The sequence below is a fragment of the Platalea leucorodia genome (genome assembly GCF_965183815.1).
Source record: "Platalea leucorodia genome assembly, chromosome: 1".
NCBI lineage: Eukaryota > Metazoa > Chordata > Aves > Pelecaniformes > Threskiornithidae > Platalea > Platalea leucorodia.
This window is the reverse complement of record NC_138823.1, coordinates 141,416,395-141,437,655: the sequence shown is the minus strand read 5'-3', so window position 1 is coordinate 141,437,655 and position 21,261 is coordinate 141,416,395. Positions and strand designations below refer to the sequence as shown.

Below are 21,261 nucleotides of genomic sequence, written 5' to 3'. Positions count from 1 at the left end.
AATAGGGGATAGTATTGCCACTAAATCTTTGTGTATGCTCCTTGTGCGAAAATGGAAGTGTTTTTAGGACTGATAAACGCCTTTTACACACCCGAGTTTCTGGGAGTGCAACTCAAAGCATCTTAAATGAACAACTAATCCTTCTTTCAGAAAGTTGACTTCCAGACTTACACTGAGCAACCAGACACTACTGTGACCCCAGTCTTTGGCACAGTGGAAATATCTGCTAGGGAAGCTGCTGCAAAACGTAAAGCCTCATTCTTCCTAGCCCAGGAAAACTAAGTTTCCGCTAAGTGCTTTGAAATAGAGTTTACTCCTGAAGTGTGGAAAATCTTGGTGTGCATTCTGCAAACATGATTTATGTGGCTGTTAGAAGAAATGTATGTTGTAGCCATTCTTGGTAAATAATCAGAGAGAAAACTTGGAATTCAGCTAACTCCCTAAGTTAATTGTATTCTAATGAGAAGAAGCAAAATTTTGTAAAAACAGTGTTATTTTGTCTAGAGAGCAAAAGGTTTTGAAATGGATGGTAGATATTATTACAATGGATGAATTCTGGCTATGTTCTTCAAGTCGTCCCACCCCAGCAGATTTCTGTGGAGGTGCAGGATATCACGACAGTTAACCCAGGCTGGGGGAGATATGCCTGTGTGGAACTGTCTGAGCTCAAGGCTGTTGCTTGCTGAGATCGTGAAATATTGTCTTCTTATAATGCTGATCCTTTATTTTGCCTGGTTGCTTTCAGCCGTATTTAAGACTCCTGTTTCCAGTTTTTATTTTTATTTGTTTTCAATGTTTATATTTGGTCATTTGAGTACACTAAAGAATCAATTTTTCTAAGTTTCTTTGAATCATAATTGCAGATTTCTGAGCAGAAGTAACAAATTTTCAAGAAAAATCTTCAAGCTGCTTCAACAGTCCCTTATTTTTTGCTTTTTAAATTCCATTACTGTCACCAGATATACAAAACCCAGCCTAGCATAGCATTATTATATATGACCAACATGCAGCCCTACAGGGTGTGGAAAGTCTGTAATAGCTTTGGAGGTGACTACTGCAAATTCTAGAAAAAGAATCTTTCTTTTTCCTGAACATTTTGTGCACTGTTTTCCTTATTAGTTGCAGGTCAGCTCATGTTTCTGATGGTGGCAGTGATGGCTTAAAATGAAACAGGAATCTTAGCTACAGCACACATAGTATTAAAAATACAGTAGAAAGAGCCCAGTCCCAAGTCCCAAGTCCAGTCCCCACGCACAAAGAGAGGACCCTCAGGTGACTTGGCAAAAGGAATCTGGGGTAGTTCTGTGGATCCTGTACAAAGGATTGCCAAACCCATGGAAGTCAGTTGATGTCAACAGAATAAAACACATTGTATAACAGGTTCAATATACAGCACAAATTTAGATAGTAATATCTGCAAAATAACAATGATAACAACACCGTAGGACATAAGCAAGCCAGAAGGTTCCTGGAATGCATTGGTGATAACTCCCTCCTCCAAGTGACAGAGGAGGCAATGAGGAGAAGTGCTCTGCTGGACCTCATACTCACCAACAAGGAGAGGCCCATTGCGGATGTGAAGATCAAAGGCAGCCTTGGTGCAGTTCACAATCCTGAGGGCAGGGACAAGGGTGAAAAGCAGGCTCACAGCCCTGGACTTCAGGAGAGCAAACTTTGGCCTCTTCAAAGATCTGCTTGGAAGAGTCCTGTGGGATAAGGCCCTGGAGGAAAGGGGAGGGCAAGAAAGCTGGTTAATGTTCAAGGATTACCTCCTGCAAGCTCAAGAGAGTTCCATCACAGTGAATAAGAAGTCAGACAAAAACACCAGGAGGCTTGCATGGATGAACTAGGAGCTCCTGGCCAAACTGAAACACAAAAAGGAAGCATACAGAGGGTGGAAGCAAGGATGGGTAACCTGTGAGGAATACAGAAACTTTGTCCGAGCATCTAAAGATGAAGTTAGGAAAGCTAAAGCCCAAATAGAATTGAATCTGGTCAGGGATGTCAAAAACAAGAAGGGCTTCTATAAGTACATAGGACAAAAGGAAGACTAGGGAAAATGTGAGCCCCTTGCTCAGAAAGACAAGGGACCTGGTTACATGGGACGTGGAAAAGGCTGAGGTACTGAATGCCTTCTTTACCTTAGTCTTTACTAGCAAGCCTGACCTTCAGGAATCCCAGGTCGCAGAGACCAGGGGGAAAGGCTAGAGCAAGGAAGATGTACCCTTAGTGGAAGAGGATCAGGTCAGGGAATACTTAAGCAAACTGGACATACATAAGTCCATGTGGCCTGACGGGATGTACCCATGAGTTCTGAGGGAGCTGGCAGATGTCACTGCAAGGCCATTCTTGATAATCTTTGATCATGGTGACTGGGAGAAGTACCCAAAGACTGAAGAAAAACAGATGTCACTCCTATCTTCAAGGAGGGCAAGAAGGAGGACCCAGGGAATTACAGGCCTGTCAGCCTCACCTTGATCCCTTGGAAAGTGATGGAGCACCTGATCCTGGAAACCATTTCCAGGCATATGAACAACAAGAAAATCATCAGGAGTAGTCAGCATGGCTTCACCAAGAGGCAGTCATACTTGACCAACTTGATAAACTTCTACCGTGAAATGACTGGCCTAGATAAGGGGAGAGCAGTGGATATTGTCTACCTGGACTTCAGTAAGGCCTTTGGCACTCTCTCCCATAAGATATTATCTTGTACGGAGGAGCCCAGAACTGGACACAATACTCCAGGTGCGGCTTCACCAGTGCTGAGTAGAGGGGAAGGATCACCTCCCTTGACCTGTCCTCCTAATGCAGCCTGGGATACCATTAGCCTTCCGTGCTGCAAGGGCACATTGCTGACTCATGTTCAACTTGGTGTCCACCAGAACCCCAGACGTTCTTCTGCCAAGATGCTTTCCAGTCAGGCAGCCCCGAGCATATGCTGGTGCATGGGCTTGTTCCTCCCCAGGTGCAGGACTTTACACTTCTCCTTGTTGAGCTTCATGAGGTTCCTGTCCACCCCTTTCTCCAGCCTGTCAAGGTCCCTCTGAATGGCAGCACGACCTACTGGCATATCAGCCACTCCTCCCTGATTTGTGTCATCTGCAAACTTGCTGAGGTTACACTCTGCCCCATCATCCAGGTCATTAATGAAGATGTTGAACAGGATTAGACCCAGCATTAACCCCTGGGGTACACTGCTAGTTCCTGGTCTCCAACTAGACTTTGTGCCACAGATCACTGCTCTCTGGGCCCAGCCATTCAGCCAGTTTTCAGTCCACCTCACTGTCTGCTCATCCAGGCCGTAGTTCATCGGGTTCTGTGTGGGGATCTTATGGGAGACAGTGTCAAAGGCCTTACTGAAGTCCAGGTAGACAATATCCACCAGTGTCCCCTAATCTTTATACTTTCTTCATACATTGCATCTGATTTCTCTTTGTGACTCCCTCACTATGGTTATCAGAGTGGCAGAGCTAAGTGCACCAGTATACAGAGTTTTCAGAAAAGCGACCTCGTCAAAGAGGATCAATCCCACTACAGTTTTAAAGCCTTTGACTGAGAAGTGTAAGAGAGTAGACAATATTATCACTAAATCCTTGGAGGATGTGAGTAGGAATTAAGTCGGCTAACCTGTTGCCCTGATGGAGTGAATTGTTGCCCTGCCACCTAGTGGCAATATGTCACTGTGTAGCAGTAATTAAGTCCATTTATGATACTGGCTTTATTATGATTCTCACACTTCTTTGAGGTGTTTTTTTTTTTTTTCTTTTCTATGTATTAAAACCCCTTTGTACTAATGGAAGATCAAGCATCGATCAATGTCAAAAGTATTAATGAAAGTTCTTATAGGTAATGAGAAGCCTGAATAAATAGTAGGATCAAGAATACCGAATAACTGTATTTTACTAGCAGTGTATCAAACACATCAAAAGACCAATATTTGAACAAACTCAAAATACAGAGGTGAGTAAGGAAACAAAAGTAGTATTTTTGTAATAAGTCATTTAGGGCTGTTTTTCTGATCTCCTAAATTAGACATAAAACTTAGTGCTTCAACAAGAATTTAATAAAATAAAAAAAAAAAAAAAAAAAGAAAAATGAATGGTGGCTTTTACAATCATTCTGTTATATCATGTATATGCTCTACCCTGGAATATACCCATACCCTTTCATCCATCCATGATATCTTCCTGAAAAGTGCGATGGTTAATGGTACAATGTAAGAATTAATGTAATAGAAGATAGGTGTTCATGGACTAAAGAAGTATTCGTAATGCAAGTACACAGGGGCAGAATCCATGGTTTAGGTGATGGAGAGCCAGATCATCAACTGGATGAGATGCTGGCTTTTCAGGGGCTGGCATTGTGGAGCAGCTCACTCTTCTGAAAGATCCCAGCCACTTCATCTGGAGACTGAACATCCGAGGGCTTCCCATCAACTGACTTGATTGATCCTGACTTATCTGAAGATGATGATTATGAAAATGTACTATTCAGACAGAGGTAGCAAAAGCACTTACAGTGGAAGGCTTGCACTGGGCATCTCTATGGGGAGAGATCACAAAATGTGAGAGGCTGCAGCTTTGGGTAGCAGAACACAGGACTGATATCAATGGCATGAGTCTAGTGATCCATTTACGAAGTTCCCAAATGCAGGCCTCCTTTATGCTATGTGAATGGCCATGCCAGACTGATCTCACAGCTCGAGAGTCACTTTGTGTGTAGTTCAGCTTGTCCTGAAGGGGCATGGTGGTCTGAAATAAATGCTGCGGCATGGCAGTGCTATGTCATGCAAAAGCTTCTCCTTCGACTTGACACCTAGATGGTGATGCTATATATCTGTTTGGTGTGTATTTTTTCCCAACGCACATTATATGCACTCTGAGCAAGGGAGATTTTGGCACTGACTTCAGTGTAATCAGCATCAGCTCCTATACATGGACATAGGCCCTGGGCTTGTCACAACAGTGTTGCACGCTCACATGTCCCATGGATGTCACTGAAACTTTTTGCACAATCATCTGTTTCGCAGCCTACCGGTATGCCAGAGGTTTTGGGATAAGGATAGGATACTTCCCAAATACAAAGGAAACCCATAAAAATCAAAATATGTGCTATAAAAGAAGAGAAATATCTCAGCATGCATTGAAATTCATTGAAATTAAATTTCCTGTTTATACATAGAGAAACATTCTTCAGGTAAACAGGGAAGATATTATAATAAAGCCTTTATTAAAAAGTAGAACACGAGCTGTCTTTCTTTAGGATAGTTGTTAAAAAAAGTACCAGGATGAACCAGTGGAAAGCAGAGTATCTGGTCATGACCCCAAAAGATATTTATATTTACTGGATAGAATTGTATATATATCATCTAGACACATATACAGAACTATTTTTGTTTTCATCATAGTCATGGTGAGAAACCCATGCTGAGGTGGAGATAGATTCATCTTCCTAGTGTGGAGTGTGACACATAGGCAATGGCTCCTCTTGCACAGTTTGACATTCTTCACAGATATTTACTTTTCTACTAACTCTATGTCTCCTTTATAGTAATAACACAAGGGTTTGGGTTTTTTTTAGGGGATGGGGAGAAAAGCAGTATGCCTTTATAAATCCATCTACTCTAATTAGTGGTTACAAACACAAAACTCCTTTGTCGTAATAATATAGTTATAGTGTAAAATCAGCAGTGCCCTTCTAGATCTTTATATGATCTGTTTGGTTTTTTTTTTTTCCTGTGTAACCCTGGAACAGGATTTCTTGGATGTGTAATAGTTTGGGGGACAATTACAGCACCTTTGTAACCTTTTTACTCCTAAGCTACTTACAATGCTTTCAACATAATTCCATGTTATCATCATTTTGCCTTGGTATAGTTGTATTAATACGACATTAATAAAAGCTGCTGGTGGTGAGTAGGACTTTACATCTGTACTGTACTGCAGAGCCTGACAGTTAATTTTCACAGACTAATTCCTGCTAATGAGTTACTACTCCTGGATGCTTTTGGAGAGGCATTAAAAATATGTGCCAGACCTGCCAGCTGGAAGTCGTGAGTTCCAGGAGGCACAGACGGACTGCAGGCACCTGACAGGCAATTATGTAAAAAAAGGTATTCTAGAAAACACTGCACAGCAGGTGCAGCCCGAGGAAGAAGAGGCAACACTAGCCCCTAACATAGAAATGGGAAGGGCTGCTGAGATATGAACTGGTGGCACATCATGGCCGCCCTACGAAATACACAGTCCCAAGGCTGCAGTAAAACCTCTACCTTGCTATTAGCTACAGCTACTCAGGAGCAGGCTGTGAGAACTGAAGTAGCTAAAAGTGACTCTCTCACAGTGTGCATTTACATGATATTTTACAATGGTTGGGTATAGTTGATGTGTAGCTCATCTGACTAAAAGATGTCATCCACATTTAGGCTACAGGCATCTCCCAAAGCCGAAGCCTGCGTTCAGTCATGCAGCAGGCATCTTGCTGCCCTGTTCATTCAGAGGGAAGCCTAGAGGCATTGAAGGCTGCAGGTGGAGCTGTGCAGTGCCCCAGCATCCACGAGCTCTTTGCCAAGGCGGCTGCAAGGCAGCTGCTGAGAGACCCCTCACCCCCTCCCCCATGTACCATACATAGCTCCCCCCTTGCAAAAAGGCCTTGGAAGCCCATGATCTTCCCCGACAGATGAGACCCCCGTGTAACACAAGGTCCCAGAAGTCCCAGCATCGCTGCGGGGATGGAAGGCAGCAGCACTGTTAGGGACAGCAGATCTCCAGCCTCACGTGCATTCCCACACCTCAGCCACATCGCTGCCTTCTGCTGATTATATGAGTGGCAAGAAGGAACACCTTATCTCAGGAATGGCTGGGGTAGGGTGGGCTTCCAGTGAGGCACAGCAGCACCTTGGGCAAATACTGCAGCAGAGTCAAGACAACAGTGACAGATTTCTCTGCTGACACACAAAATTTCATGGGCAAAAAATGTGATCCTCAGTTTGGGTTAAGAGGTCCCCCCTTCCCTGCTTTCCCCAGATTCCTGGCACCATACAGCCAATTAGACCCACAGCAGCTCTGCATCACCCCTGGTGGATGATGCCAAATAGCCCTGCTGTAAGCAGGTCAAACAGTGTCCACACATTAAATCGGTGCTTGTCTTAGCCACTCCGAAACATGGCTTCTGCCTCCTCCACAAGCAAACAACCCTTTCCAGGAGGACAACAGTGTGGTGGGAGGCCTCTGAGATGACATAACTCTGGCAAGAACTCCCTTTCCTCCTCCACGTTGGGCATCATGAACAGACAGACAGTTTGGGGATTGTCACATTGTCACATTTTCACTGTGCTCACACAGTCCCACAAGGAACATGGGCCCATGGGTTTCCTCCTCTGGTGCCTAACTGATGCTCCACTCTGCAGCTGCCTGCATACAGGCAGGGGTCTGGGATGTGATTGCATTGCAGCAGTTAGGGACTAGGTCCATAGGGCAAGAAACAGGTAATTTAATACAACTGGCTGCTTCCAGCATGACCAGCAGTAAGGTACCAATGCAGACACAAGGCATCTACTAATGACACCTTACTACTGATCTTTCATCACTCAGACACCACCAAGCCAATGCACAGTACTTCTCTTCTGACCAGACCATACATTTTTCCTTTTTCTGTACAGACCATTGCCAGACGTCTCACAAGCTACGTGGGAATATGATCTGTGGATGGGCACTTACAGGATTTGGCCATCACAGAGTCTGGAGACTTTCAACAGTCCAAGAGGTAAGAGAGACTTATGTACACAGACCTCGACCTCCCTAATACTCTCCTCCTCTCTCTAGTCTCCACTGTAGCCCATCACTCCCAGCTTTCCAGCAGAAAGAACTCTTCTTCAAAGATGACCTTGGTCTTCTCTTCTCAATCAGTGTCTCAGATTTTGGGCTGTCTTCTGAAGATGTCCAATGTGCTCCAGAAGACAGAGGCCAGCAACTATTGCACATTAAGTTGTGCTGAGGCACTTTGGCACTGAAGAGCACTATTGCAACAGTATGATCCTTCATGAATATATTTCCCACTGTCAATTACTATCCCAGTACCTTCTTAATAATGAACTATGTCAATCTGGTGTGCAGAAGGAAAGCCACCACTCAAATGAGCCCCTGTTGTACTTCATGAACACAGTCCCAGAGCTAAGACAAGTTGCCACTGCTTGGGGCCATGAATTTCAGGCAGATATCTCCTTTTTCTTGGGTAGAGACACAGACACAGCATCTATCCTTCTTCCATCACTGTCTCAGCATCATCTGGGCTGTGCTAGAGGGACGCCTAGACTTGATGTCATAGCAGTAACATCTTTGGCTATCACCACCTCTCCCTTCACTGCTCAGGGAATGATTGTGCTGTGACTGCTGTCATTTATTCGCAGAGAACTACCCCTGGACCTACTGCCACCTCAGCCTCTGCAGCTCCTGCCAGACCCTCCCTCCTCAAAAGGCTTAGGGGTGAGTTCCTCCACCACAATCCCAGGAGACAAGGGAGGTGCAGCGATCCCTTTCAGATCCTCCTCACTCCTTAGCTCTATTGCTCTTGGACCTCACCTATATCTTGCAGAGCTGCTTGTTCTGACCCTGTCCAGACCTAAAGTTCGTCCCAGGCCTTAACTCTCCCTAATCCCTATTTACTCTAATTGACACTGGCTTTATACCCATCTAGTGTAAAATTTCCTAAACAAGCCTTCTGCCTCTGTCTCTTCTGCGGTCTCCACTAACATCTAGGCTAAGCAGAGTTGGGTAGGAGTTGTTATTACCAGTGGACAAGATTCATTCTTGCCACTGGCTCCTCATTCTAGAGATGCCTTTTTGGTGCAGACATAGTTCTGTCATGCCTGGAAAGAGCAGGCGGGCAGACCTTGAGAACGGCACTGGGCATGAAATGCCTACATCACAGGGGATTGGTTAGAGGAGATGTGTCAGTTGTATACACATGAGAGTGACATAGGCATCCCTCAAAGCAAAAGTGTCGGAATTGAGCTGCCTACCAAGCATAGACATCTCAATGCAGGAGATAGGTGTGTTAAAAAATTGTGGGGAAGCAGTCAAGATGAATCATTGTCGTGCACCACAATGTCTAAAATGGCACTAGATGCCTGCCTGCTTTCAGTCCCAAGTCATAATCTCAGTGTCCTGTGAGCTAAGGGATCCCAAATCACCTTACCTTCTTTGTGCCACAGGCACGCAGCTCTCTGTTCAGGCATGAAGTGAGGACAGATAGCCCTGTTCAAGTCACGCTAAGCAGTCCTATTCATTTTGGCTACATGGAGGCAGCCTCCTAACTCTGGACTGAAATGCATAAGTGATTTGATTTTCCAAAAGCCTGGGTATGAAGGCCACTTGTCTGCTGAATTTTAATTTGCATTGTCTTGGTGGAACAGTCTGTGCTGCCATATCTTTTCCCTTAGGCTTCCTTACTAAGATGGTTGCTGTGTCTGAAAGCTCATTGCATCCAGTAGTAATTTTCCCCAACTCCTCCACTATTTATTTTTAGATTTCAATGAGAAAAAACATACCCATCTACAACTCTAGGCACTGACAGCTCTTTGGGATCAGAAGCAATGCCGAAATAATCATTCTCACACACTGCAACATTAAATTCCCTTAACCAAGCAGCAATTCAAAGCAGTGGAGCAAGCCCCAGAACTGTTTTATCAGCTGTCCCTTTTAAGAAGATTAAGCTGTTATATTTCTCTGCTGCTGCTTTCATCTTCCCTCTGTGAGTGTCATCCAGGCCTCCAGGCAAGCATAACTGCTTATCCTCATCTGGAGACTTCAAGTTAGGAAAAAAAAGGGAGAGAGAGCAAAAAATACAGGCTTATTTGTCAACAAGCGATGGGTATGTATGAGAAGAGCATGGTTAAGGAATGGAAGCCATGGCCAGGGCTGGATGTCACAGGCCCCAGGTAAGTGGTTTTCTAAGACTACAGCATAAACTCAGAGCTAGGACACTGCTTGGAAACTTACATTATGCACTGACACATGGATAGTCACTTCTAAAAACATCCAGATCACTACTATAATTAGCACCTATTATTGTTGTCTCTGTAGATGGGACATTAAGGCCACAATTTCCTATTAATTTACACCAGTTAGTCCATGCAATTCATGGTTAAGGCATAATGGAGAGGCCCACAAAGATGACTGTCTTGGGCAGAACTAAGTATGAAAAATAAGGGACATTTCAAAGAGACATTTTAGAGAAATACTTTCTTTTAGGATCTCTCCATAATGCATTTCTACTTTAAATCACATGAATAATTTGCCATAAGGTTCAGTTTGTTGTCAAAAATAGCACTTAGCTGGTTTCATACATTTTAATACATCTTCATGATGCATTACATTCATGGATCACCTTGTATATACTGCTGATTTTAACTTTGACTGGTAAAGCTAAGCTTCAAGTTAATATTTGGGAGGTCTCAGGAATCTTATAAAGAAATGTGGCATCCTTTGATGTTTGTAAAAATGCAAATTGTTGTTGTTTTAAATCAAACATGAAGGACTGGATTTCAAAGCAAAGGTGGTGTGGGGACATGAGACAGCATTTTGCAAAAAGGACCCAATAATTGTAAAGATCTCTGAGTGCTGCCAGTAATTCTGTAAACTCAGCCATTTCTTTTGCTCCCTTCAACAAAGCTCTCTCCTTTTGCAGCTTGCTCAGTAGTTCAGAACATGAGCACAGTAGCAAAGCACAGTGAAACCCTTCAAGCCTTAAGTCCTCTACCGGTCGCTGAGTCTGCGTGACCACTGCCAGGAAGCTTGGGGAAGCATCTCCCAGAACCTTTCAGTTCCTTCCCAAGTTAGCTGCTTTGCTGCTATGTTTCCAAGCCCTTGCCAGTACACTGAACCTTTTCAAATAAAAGGAACCAGCTGCATTACGTGGCAAGCACCTGCTATTTACAAAGGCAGGAACAAAATTTCCAGAGGGTTTCTTTCTTGGATGCCATTTCCGTACCTCAGTTACAAGTGCAAAACCAGAAGCCTGGGTAACGATGTGTTTTAACGGGCAGAGGCTCAAAGGTGAAGTCATGTTGATGATTCCTATTTCAGATGTACAGTACTGTTGAGTTTTAGGACAACACAAAAAAGACAGTTTCTTGGAGAACGATGGTTATCTTTTATGGAAGGACTAGGATTCCTTAGGATGAATTCTGTCATCTTAAGAACCAGGCTGAATCCACAGTCCTGAATCCTGCTTGGTGATGCTCTGCTAAGGTTTGATCAATTTGTAGAAATGTGGCTCTAACTTCCAGCTAATTGCTATTTTAGTTGGTGCTTATTATTATCACTTAACATTTATACTACAGCTCACCAAGCTTTTTCAATCACAGTTGACACATTAATCTACTAACTACTGTATAGGTAGATCGACTGAAGAATTTATAGTCTCATATAAATGACAAATACAGAGTGTACATCAGTCACAATATATAGTTAACATTGTGAATGCAGTAAGCTTTTTTATTTTTTGAAAGTAGGATGGAAAGGAGGGCATGCTGCTATTCCTCTTTCTCTTGACCCAGACGAGGGTTCCTCTATAGGGTAACAGGCCATACATTATCCTCCCTTCAGCTTTGTATCTCCACAAGTGAAAAAAGCTGAGAGAGCTTTCAAGGTGAAAGTCAGAGGATACACGTCAGGCCTACAGAGTGCTAGTTGTATGAACAGCAGGGATGGAGATGAGGCTTTCTGGAAAAAAGAAAAGCCACTAGATCCAAATGGTTGTGTCAAATGCTGCTCTGTTTGAGCATGGACATATTTTCCTCTCTTGCAAGCAGGAATGTGTTCTTGGCTCCCCTTAATTTCCTTTTCTGTTGCCTGAATAGCAGCAAAACTAAAATATACTGCTGGAGCCTTGCTACTCCTTCCCTGGACGCTCCAGGCATTGTGTGGGCCACTGCAATCGGGCTGATTTGCAAATCCTGAAACCAGTACCTTGTATCTTCTAAGTCTCTCAGTTACCTACCCATGGTTCCATAGAACTTTGTTGAGACTATTATTTCCTGGCCTTCTAACTAATCCCTTTGGTGCCAATGTTGTAGCAAAGTGAGGAACAAAGCAAGAAAAGAGGCTTAGAAAAGAGCCTGTCACTAAAATAATTGTTTCTAAGAGCACATAGTTGCAATACCTTTGAAGAGTAACCCAAATCCGGAACAACATGGAACTCGCCCATCTGCCACAGATCTCCCTTTACCTTGTACCTGTATACCTTATTTTTGCTGTTTCTTTCTGAGAAATAATTTGTCCTTTTTAAGATATGTGCTTTTTTAGCTTTGTACATGTGTGTGTGCAAAGATCTTGGAACTGGCAATCTACCAATAGCAAATCAATTGTCAGAGAAATTATGAGTGACTGTGTACCAGATATATTTAAACTCTTCATTTATATTCTTGCACCTATTGTGGAAATCCAGGCTTGCAGAAGTTTCAACTCAATGATCTGCCTGGAGAACTAACTGGTTTTAGCAAACAGTAAGAAAAGCTCTCTGATACTTTCTGCTTAACTTTTTCATAATCAAGTAACTACTCATGTATTTCTTCCAAGACTAACTAACTAGTTCATTTGTGAAGAAAAGATTTCTAAAGCCATGTGGAATAGTGCCCTATAGTCACTTTACTGCCATAACAATAAATCTGACTTCAGATGTGATATTCCACGCTTTTTTTAAAGCTTGCTTTCATTTTTCATTCTGTCTTTTGATCCTTTGTTTAAATCATTGCCTTTGAAAAGCTGGAAGGCATTTTGTAACATCCTCTGTTATTTGCAGAGCCCAGGTGAAGCCTATCATGCAAAGTGTCTAAAAAGTGCTGCCATTTCCATTAAGCCTTAGAAATGTCTGCTTTGAAATTCATTTTTAATCCTCCAGTGGCACAAACTTCCAAGCAGGTTTGCCTGTTTGTTACTGCCCTTTGTGAAGTAGGAGTTGCTGGTGCCTAAGGCAGGGAAATGCAATGCACTACTAATTAGTTGTCTCCTGTTGCATCATAAATGGTTATTGGTTTGTCAGAGCAACTTATGCCAATCTGCGTTAATAACTTACATGTGAACAACTCTATATAAAGTAACTTCACAAAAATTATGTCAAATTCTTTTCCCTTTTCAAATCTAGTAATCAACCACATATTGCACTTAATATCCACAGAAACCTCTAAATTTTATATGTGTGCCTGTACGATAGAAGAGGGGAGACAGGCAAACACTGACTTTCTGTGATTTTATCAATAGCCCTTTTTCCACACAATCCATGGGCTATGAAGAGCCCAAACCTCCCCTTAATCTTTGATTTCTCTTTAGATGACAGCATGGTTGCTGCCTGTCCCTGTGCAGCTGACCTCTGCTGGAGAGAAGGCAGCTTGTCAGATGCGCGTAATTGCTGCCTGGTTTGCCCTCTGTTGATCTAATAAAGCACTTTGAGGCTACAGTAACTACCTGCTGAATTCACAGAGTGAGAACTTTAAAGTTTTGAAAGTAATCTTAACTCTGCCCTACTGCACGTTCACCTGATAATTAGGACAGATACATAATCAGATAATGCCTACTGGCAGAACATAATGAGTTGGATAATATTATGGATTTGTGTTTAATGGGAAAATGTAAAATTAGTACACATCCTGGGGGGTACTGAAATGACTGGATGTTTTTCATGAAATGCTGTTAAAAAGACATTATTGATCATAATGATTTGTTTTTGTAAAAATGAATGCAATCGTATCTTCTTGGAGTATAAAGATTTTATCCTTGTCTTGTAAAATGAGTGATAATACAATTTGCATCCCTAGAAGAAATCCACAAAAATGGTGAGAGCTTTTGCTGGGAAAGATTAGAGAAGACAATGGTGAGAATGAGGTCAGAGAGAACAGAGCATCACTTGTGGGGAAATTAGTTATTCCTTCAGAGAACTCCTTAACTGGGCTGCTTGTGTATTTTTCTTGTGTTCCCAAAGTTTGTCGGTCCTAGGATCACCTATTAAGAATATAGAGCAAGGCTCGCTTCTGTCCAAATTTCCTTACCATGGTTGATTCTGAGGAGAAATTGTGTATTTTTTATACTGCCCTGGCCACTGAAGTTCTTTCCAAACTCTTCTGCATAGGATTCCACAGTATTCAATAATTTTTACCAGATCTGTCATTATGTTTCATGAGAGGTTTTTTACAGTTTTTCCTTGACATTTCCATTTTTGTGCTTTATTTTTTTACTTTAAAAAGAGCGGATCACCTCTAGCAAATGTGAATATAATAAATATAAAAATTGTGTCCCATTGAACTGGGGTTTACAGTATTTTTTTTAAAAACGTCCTATGTGAGTTATTGGTAGAACATAAAATACCATTATTTTGTAACAAAAAATGTAGGACTTAGTAAGCTTTGAAGACTTATTTATGGCATATATCAGTGTGCCTGATATCATCATACAATGTGATGGCATGATAGAGTCTATGATATCATGTTGCACGTATATGATACCACGGCATCATGGTTATATGGATATGATAGCATGTTAACAATAGCAGAACCTCATCGGACACCGTGGAGAACCAGTCTGATCTGTCGATTCAGGAATACTAAATGACCCCTTAGGTCAGGAACAATTTAAAGGAATCCGCTGAGTTTGCAGGGAATTTGCAAATGATGCACAATCCAGCGAAGCCTAAACAAACCCTGCGGGATTTATGCTAAAGCTGAGACTAAGGCCAATACTTCCAAAAGCAAAGAGCAGTTTCTGAAGCTTAATTCTGAGTGTCTGATTTTGAAAGGGCCTTATTTTAATAAAGAGTTGCAAACTGAGTGCCCCAAACTGAAAACTTTCCAAATTGTGCATTTAAAACCACGGGCTCTTTTCCACGTGCTCCAGCCTGCACAAGCAGAAGATGTTGCTCTTTAAGGACTCTTACAGGAGAGCAACATATGAATCTTTCCTGCTTCAGCTCCAATTAAATTGAGAAACCGTTATTTCGTCACTGTGTCCTCACCCGCAATGGATGCCCTTGTTCCTCCTCAGTGTTCTTTGTCTCCTGGCCAGGTGTAGTCCTGCTGGGTCTGGCGGGAACTGGAGGTGATATGAATCCTTGATGGCTTTTCAGTGGTCTGGGTATACCTCACTCTTCCCAGGACAGGCCCTGGACCTGGAATGACAGCGGCTGCAGTTGGTGCTTCCCACCAAAACAAACCAAACATGGCTCCAGGGACAGGTTTCGGAAGGGTACCTTTCCTGCTCTCTCAGACCAGAGGGCTGGAGAACAGTGAGTCATGTGTCCAGGACATCACATTTTTAAAGAACAAACCCTAGTACCAAAGGGTGCGCGTTTTCCTCCTGTGTGGGGCAACACACCTGTGTGCAATAAGAGGGAGAGGGAAGCTGGGTTATCTGCCAGAGGGGGATGTTATCTGCAGGGACATGGACTGCCTCCAACAGCTCTGCTTGGCTGCTCTCCCCCAGGAGATGGACGTGTCGGTGTGAGGAGAGGAGCAGTATGTGCTGCTAGAAGGACTCCAGCCCTCCTCTCTGGTACCTGTCCCCACAGGAGTGGTGTGAGGAAACAGGGACAAAAGAAAACCTCTGCCTTTGGGCAGCCTTGCCCTCATCTAACCATGAAAGCTGGGTGTCATTCACCTGCCCTGGAGCTCTCCCCCTTCTTCCCCAAAGGGACAGGGCCTCGGCACGAGCCTCCTGCCCTCACGACAGTTGACCAGGCTGCTATGGGGTTGATGGCCAGGCCATTGTAGGGCTGTTGGCCAGGCTGCTGTGGGGCTGATGGTGAGGCTTCAGTGAGGGTGATGGTGATGCTGCTGTACGGGTGATGGTGAGGCTGGCATGGGGGGGATATCTAGGCAGCTTTGAGGGTGATGGCTAAGCCATTGTGGGGCTGATGGCTGCTGCCATGGGGATGGTGGCAAGGACGCTGCGGAGGTGGTGGTGGGTGATGGCCGGGCTGCTGTGGGGCTGGTGGCGAAGCCGTTGCTGGGCTGACAGCCAGGCTGCCGTGCAGCTGCCGCCTAGGCTGCTGCAGGGGGGACACCTCTGCCAATGTGGGGGTGACACCCGGGGGTGACAGCGAGGGGACCTCGGAGCAGCCGGGGGGGCCCACTTCAGGCCGGAGATGCTGGGGGGGGAGCAGGCGCAGGGGTCCGGGCCCGGCGGAGCCCCAGGGGGGCGTCGCCCCCAGTCCCCCCGGGGAGGCCCCGCCGCGGCCACCTGCCCCGCGCCCCCCCCCCCGGCCCTGCCGGGCGCTGCGGGGCTGGCGGGCGGCGGGGGTGCCGCTGCCGGGGCCGCGCGGGCGGAGGAGGAGGAGGAGGAGGAGGAGGAAGGCAGCAGCAGCAGCTCTCGGGAGGAGCCTGTCCAGCGTGAGACAGCACATTCAGCCGCCGGCGGCGGTCCTGCTGCAGCGGCGGGCGGCGCGGCGCGGCGCGGCGCGGCACGGCAGGGCACGGCACGGCACGGCAGGGCGCAGCGCCGCGGGCAGCAGCCGTTCGGGCAGCGGGGCGTCCCTCGCTCCCCCGGCGGCGGGGGCTCGGTGAGGGCTGCGCGGCGCCGGGAGCCTCTCCGCATCGCCCGGGCGCCGGCGGAGGTGAGGCACCCGCGGGGGGCGGCGGGGCCGGGCCGGGGCCGGGCCGCGGCGCAGGGGGCGAGCGGGGGCTCCCCTTGGGGGCCCGGCGTTGGCGGCGGAGGAGCCGGGCGGGGGGCCGCGCCCGGGGATGCGCAGCGGCCGCCGAGCCTCGGCGCGGCCGCCGGAGGCGCTCCGCGGGCAGCCGGCCCGGGCTGGGTCAGCGGGCATCCCCGGCTGCCCCGCAGGAGCCGGCCGGCCCTCGCCGGGAGGTGGGCTTCTCCGCCCCGGCGGCTCGTCTCCGGGGAGGGAGCGGGCGGGGAGGGCGGCGGTGAGCCCCGCCGGCCTCGGCGGCACCTGCTCCGGTCCCTGGGGCTCCTCCCGCACCGGCCCCGGCAGCGGCAGGGCCCCTTCGCCGTCCCGCTCCGCCGCGAGGGGCTGCCGCAGGCTCCCCGGTTTGTCTCTCAGCTTAAAGCAAAGGGGGGTGGGAAAAAGTTTCCCGTCTTTAATTCTTTGCACAGCGTGAGCAACAGCGGGTTTAGTCAAGTCCACGACGGCAGCAGACAGAGGATTAGATCTTTTCCCATTCCTAAGGTAATTCCCCAAAAGGGTGAGAGGAGAAGGGAATCAATGAGAGGCCTTTTTCACTAATAGTCCATTGAAATACGTTTTCAGAAGTATGTCATTATGGTTATGTCGCCCCGGGAATCCCCCGGGTCAGCAGAGAGCATAAGGCCCCTAGATATTTCCTAGACAAAGCCCCTGTCTTACTGACCGGAACAAAGTATGTTTGTCTGTCAATATTGGCATTGACAGAAAGTACAAATTTCAACTATAAATACATATAAAATAGGGATTCTCAGCAGGCCAAGCAATCAAACCTGCTATTACAGGGGGGATGAGATGGAAAGACCTGACGTGAAGTTGGCACGTGGCTTTGGCACTTGCACCTGGTAATTTATCCTGACATACAGGCTTTTGTCAGCTCTTCGCTTCTGCATGAGGACATTAAGGCACCTCTGAAATGGCTCTAAATATCATGAAGCACAGTGCTGCAAAACCTGTTTCAGAATGGAAATCCAAGTCCCAGGACCATCTGTCTCCTGATAGTTGGTATTATCAGAGCCACCAAGGAATTTCATTTCTGTTACTACCAATGTGCTTTGCTGAAGTGCCTCATTAGTTCTTGCTAAGTTAATGGGAAGAAGTTATATGTTTTCTTTTCTGATTCTTTTAATTTCCTCTTTTTACTTTCTTTCCGTTTGAGAGGACATCTCTAGTAACTGTCTCCACACTTAGTGAAGGTGGATAAAATTCCTTCTATAATTTCTGCATTTCTCTGCAACAATGGGTTTCCTCAACACAAACCTTGGGGCTGCACCCAGGTCTTTGCCCCTGGGAGTGTTCACTCTGATAACCATCATCTGCTTCATTTTGTTTTCCCAGAACCATTTATAGTCCATGTAAATACAAAATGCGTTGCCCTTTCTGCATCTTCTTCTGTATTCACAGACTATTTTGAGGATGGGGACGTGCTATCCTCTTCCTTGATATGTGAAACACTTCTGAGGGCCAGGTATGTGGAGGTCCAAGAGATTGTTTAGAGTTGGAGTAGCTAGATTTCTCCTAGCTCTAAACACCTCTGCCTCAAATTAGTCTATTCTAAAAATGCATTAACTGCAGGGCTGCCTTATCCACAGTTTAAGAGAGGCATCTTTAAAGGAGCAGCAGTAAACCACACCCTACGCATGCAGTGATTATTGAGAATTTGGAAATCTGACTACTCAAAGAATAGTCAGGCAAATACTCTTTTGTACCCTGCAGATCTTAAATTAAGAAGCTGACCTTCCAGCTCTTTCTATAGGAGGAAGGGCAGTGAGCTGCCCTCCTTTGTGATGCCTTTCAGTGGCTATTTTTTTCATTATTGAAAGGCATTTGTTTGTTTTCCAGTTTGTGTTTTTCCAGCTTCAGGTTCCTGGTTCCTGTTATGTCGTCTCTCATAGATAAAAGCCTTGCTTTAGCAGCTGCCTTCAGTGCAGGTACTCTAAATGATGCGGCAAGAACTTACCTGCTTTATTTTCAAATAAATTCACAGATCAAGTGTCTTGATCTCCTTTTCTTTTGTAAGACAGGTTTCAAGAATCATTCCTTGCTGCCATCAGTTTCCAGTCTGCAAGAAGAGAGAGAGGGAATGCTAGATAGAGCTGGACGTGATGGGTTGTGGTAGAGGTCTCACCATTGCAGGATACTGGACAATGAGGTGAAATGGGCTGGGAGGGAAAAAGACAAGGGAGCAAAATAGAAAAACATGAAGGTATAGGAAGGCATTGCTGTTTTTCAGAGCTTCACCAGGTCCTGCTAATGATTCAGGTAATCATGTGGGATCTTTCAGCTCCTCAAACTTGACTTCTCACAGGGGTTTAAAATATGTTCATGGTCTCTCCCTAGGACTACTCAGGCTTATTAACTAGTCTTATGCCTCGAGTGCCCTGTTGAGTTCCTTTGCTTGGTTTGACCAAAACCAGAAGTAGTAACTAGGAATCTTTCAGAGTCACTGATGCCTAGTGCCAAAAGGAGCCGCTACTTGGAGGTGGTGGTGGGATGTTAACAGAAAGATCCTCCCTGTCCTACCCATGGGCTTTAATTTTCAGGGAAGTCCAAGGGAGCTAACACTGAAATATCCACTGAGGTGCATGGGGAAATTCATGTCTGCAGAGGTATGGTCTCAGACTTTCTGCAGCCGTAGCCAGGCATCATGACCTCAGTGCAATACTCATCTGATATTTTCATATTTTTATTTTAAAAACCGTAAATGCAACAAACCCTAATGACCATAGACGTAGTCTGTGTGTAAAAGGGACATTTTCCGGCAGGAATACTGATGGAGTATGCTGGCAAAGTGCCCTTAGTACAGATGCATTTTGTATTAGTAAAACTGTGCTTTTGCCAGTGCAGCTTATTTTAGCTCATCTGAGTAACACAAGTTATACAGGTGAATACACATTTATGTGCCCATAAGGGGGCTTGCTTTCCAGATGAGGGATCGAATGGTCTTCCACTCAGCTGACCTATACAAGCAGGCAGAAATGGTAATGCAGGAATGATACTCCTTAAAAACCAGAAAATTTGAAAAATCTGAAAAAAAGTGTCTGAAAAGCTGCAGTGGCAGCCTGAGACCCTGGCTCAGTCTAAATCTCAGATAGACACAATATGTCCCTTTTGCTACTTGGTAATTATCCATCTAAAACCATGATAGCTCCTTTTAGTCAGACATGACATTGGGAGCTGTTGTTCACTTGGCCATCTGCAAGCACTCAAAATAAGGCAGTATACAGGATACATGAGCTTGCTCCCCCAATACTGTTCATTTAGGTGAAGTATCATCTTGCCAGCTTTCCTGGGAAATGGCTACTTCCAGGCAGATGGCAGGAGCTGCAGGAAGCTGTGAAGCAGACTGATGTGGGAGCTGCTAGATCTCAATAAAGACAAGACACCTCTGATCATCTGAGAGCTATGATGTCCCATCTCCTGAGCTTAAAACTATACCCCCTCTTTTTTTTTTACTGTGCTTCTTCAGCACTTTTTGTTTTCCCTTTTGAGGCAAAAGCGTTTTGGTGAGTGTCCAGGAGTGCACTGCAGGAGCAGAAGGCATGGAGCAGGAAGGACAGTTCTGGAAGCGTTTTGTGGGCAGCACACCGTAACTCCATGCTGAAGTTTTAAGGGCAGAGGACCCATCCCTACCACTGCTGACAGTAATAGGAGTTTCTCTGTGACTTCTCTGGTGGTGATGGCAGGAGTCAGCTATGTACATTGTTTGAAAGCCATAAGACATCTGCAAACCTTACTGAAGCCAATGGGAATCTTTGCGCTGACTTAACAGACTTTGAATGATGTCCTGTGTAACTGCCGCTTTGACCTGTGTGCAGATACCGGTGTTACCTAATGAACAATCGCCGCTCGGATGTGATTCTTGGCTGTTAATCTTAGAATAAAAGTATATGTTATCCCATTTTCATATTTAACACTGCTCCCGTGCATGTGGATCAGCTTGACTGACCTGGAGAGACAGGTTACATCAACCTGAGGAACAAACCTGCCCGGAGCCCTCCTGGACCAGTGCAGTTCTACCCTGTGTATTCCCCAGGTGCTGGCTGACTGTCCCTGCTTGGCCTAGAATAATTAATGAGTAATTCGGCAGAGGAAGAGGGCTCATTTACTGCCACTCAGCAGAAAACAATTACAGAGGGAATCTTTTAAGGACACAGCTTTTTGTTTCCAGTGAGATCTTCTTCTCTTCACATTTCCTTTCCTTCTTGCTGTCACTCTCTGTTATCCTTTTCTCTCTTCCTCAATAGTAGCCTTAACGCTATGTTCCTTCCTCATGGGTCTTCCCTTCCCTTTTGTCTTCTCTCCCTGGGATAGAACTGGTTTTAGTTCCTTGTTCTTTTCTCCCTCCATCTGTGGTGTGGTACAAGCAATACCAAATCCTGCTCCTCAGTTATTCATTTTGTGTTCAAACAATGGGGAGTTATAATAAGGCAAAGACACAAAACTGCCTAGTACGATTAAATATAAGTAAGTATAATGGAGGATATATTGTTTATCTATTTATATCAATATCTCCAAGCCTTTTCTAAGGCTTGATTCTAATATTTTTAGGCTGAATTTGGCAGAAAAAGCTAGCCC

General features: G+C 45.2%; 1 protein-coding gene across 1 annotated transcript in view; it reads left to right on the top strand.

The window, feature by feature from the left end:
- Positions 1-16,499: 16,499 nt before the first annotated feature.
- The window catches only part of DYNC1I1 (dynein cytoplasmic 1 intermediate chain 1), a gene marked incomplete at its 3' end in the record, with an annotated part of 193,290 nt that continues 188,528 nt past the window's right edge, over positions 16,500-21,261 (top strand). The window contains exon 1 of the mRNA XM_082327082.1: positions 16,500-16,599. The remainder of the gene's footprint in view (positions 16,600-21,261) is intronic.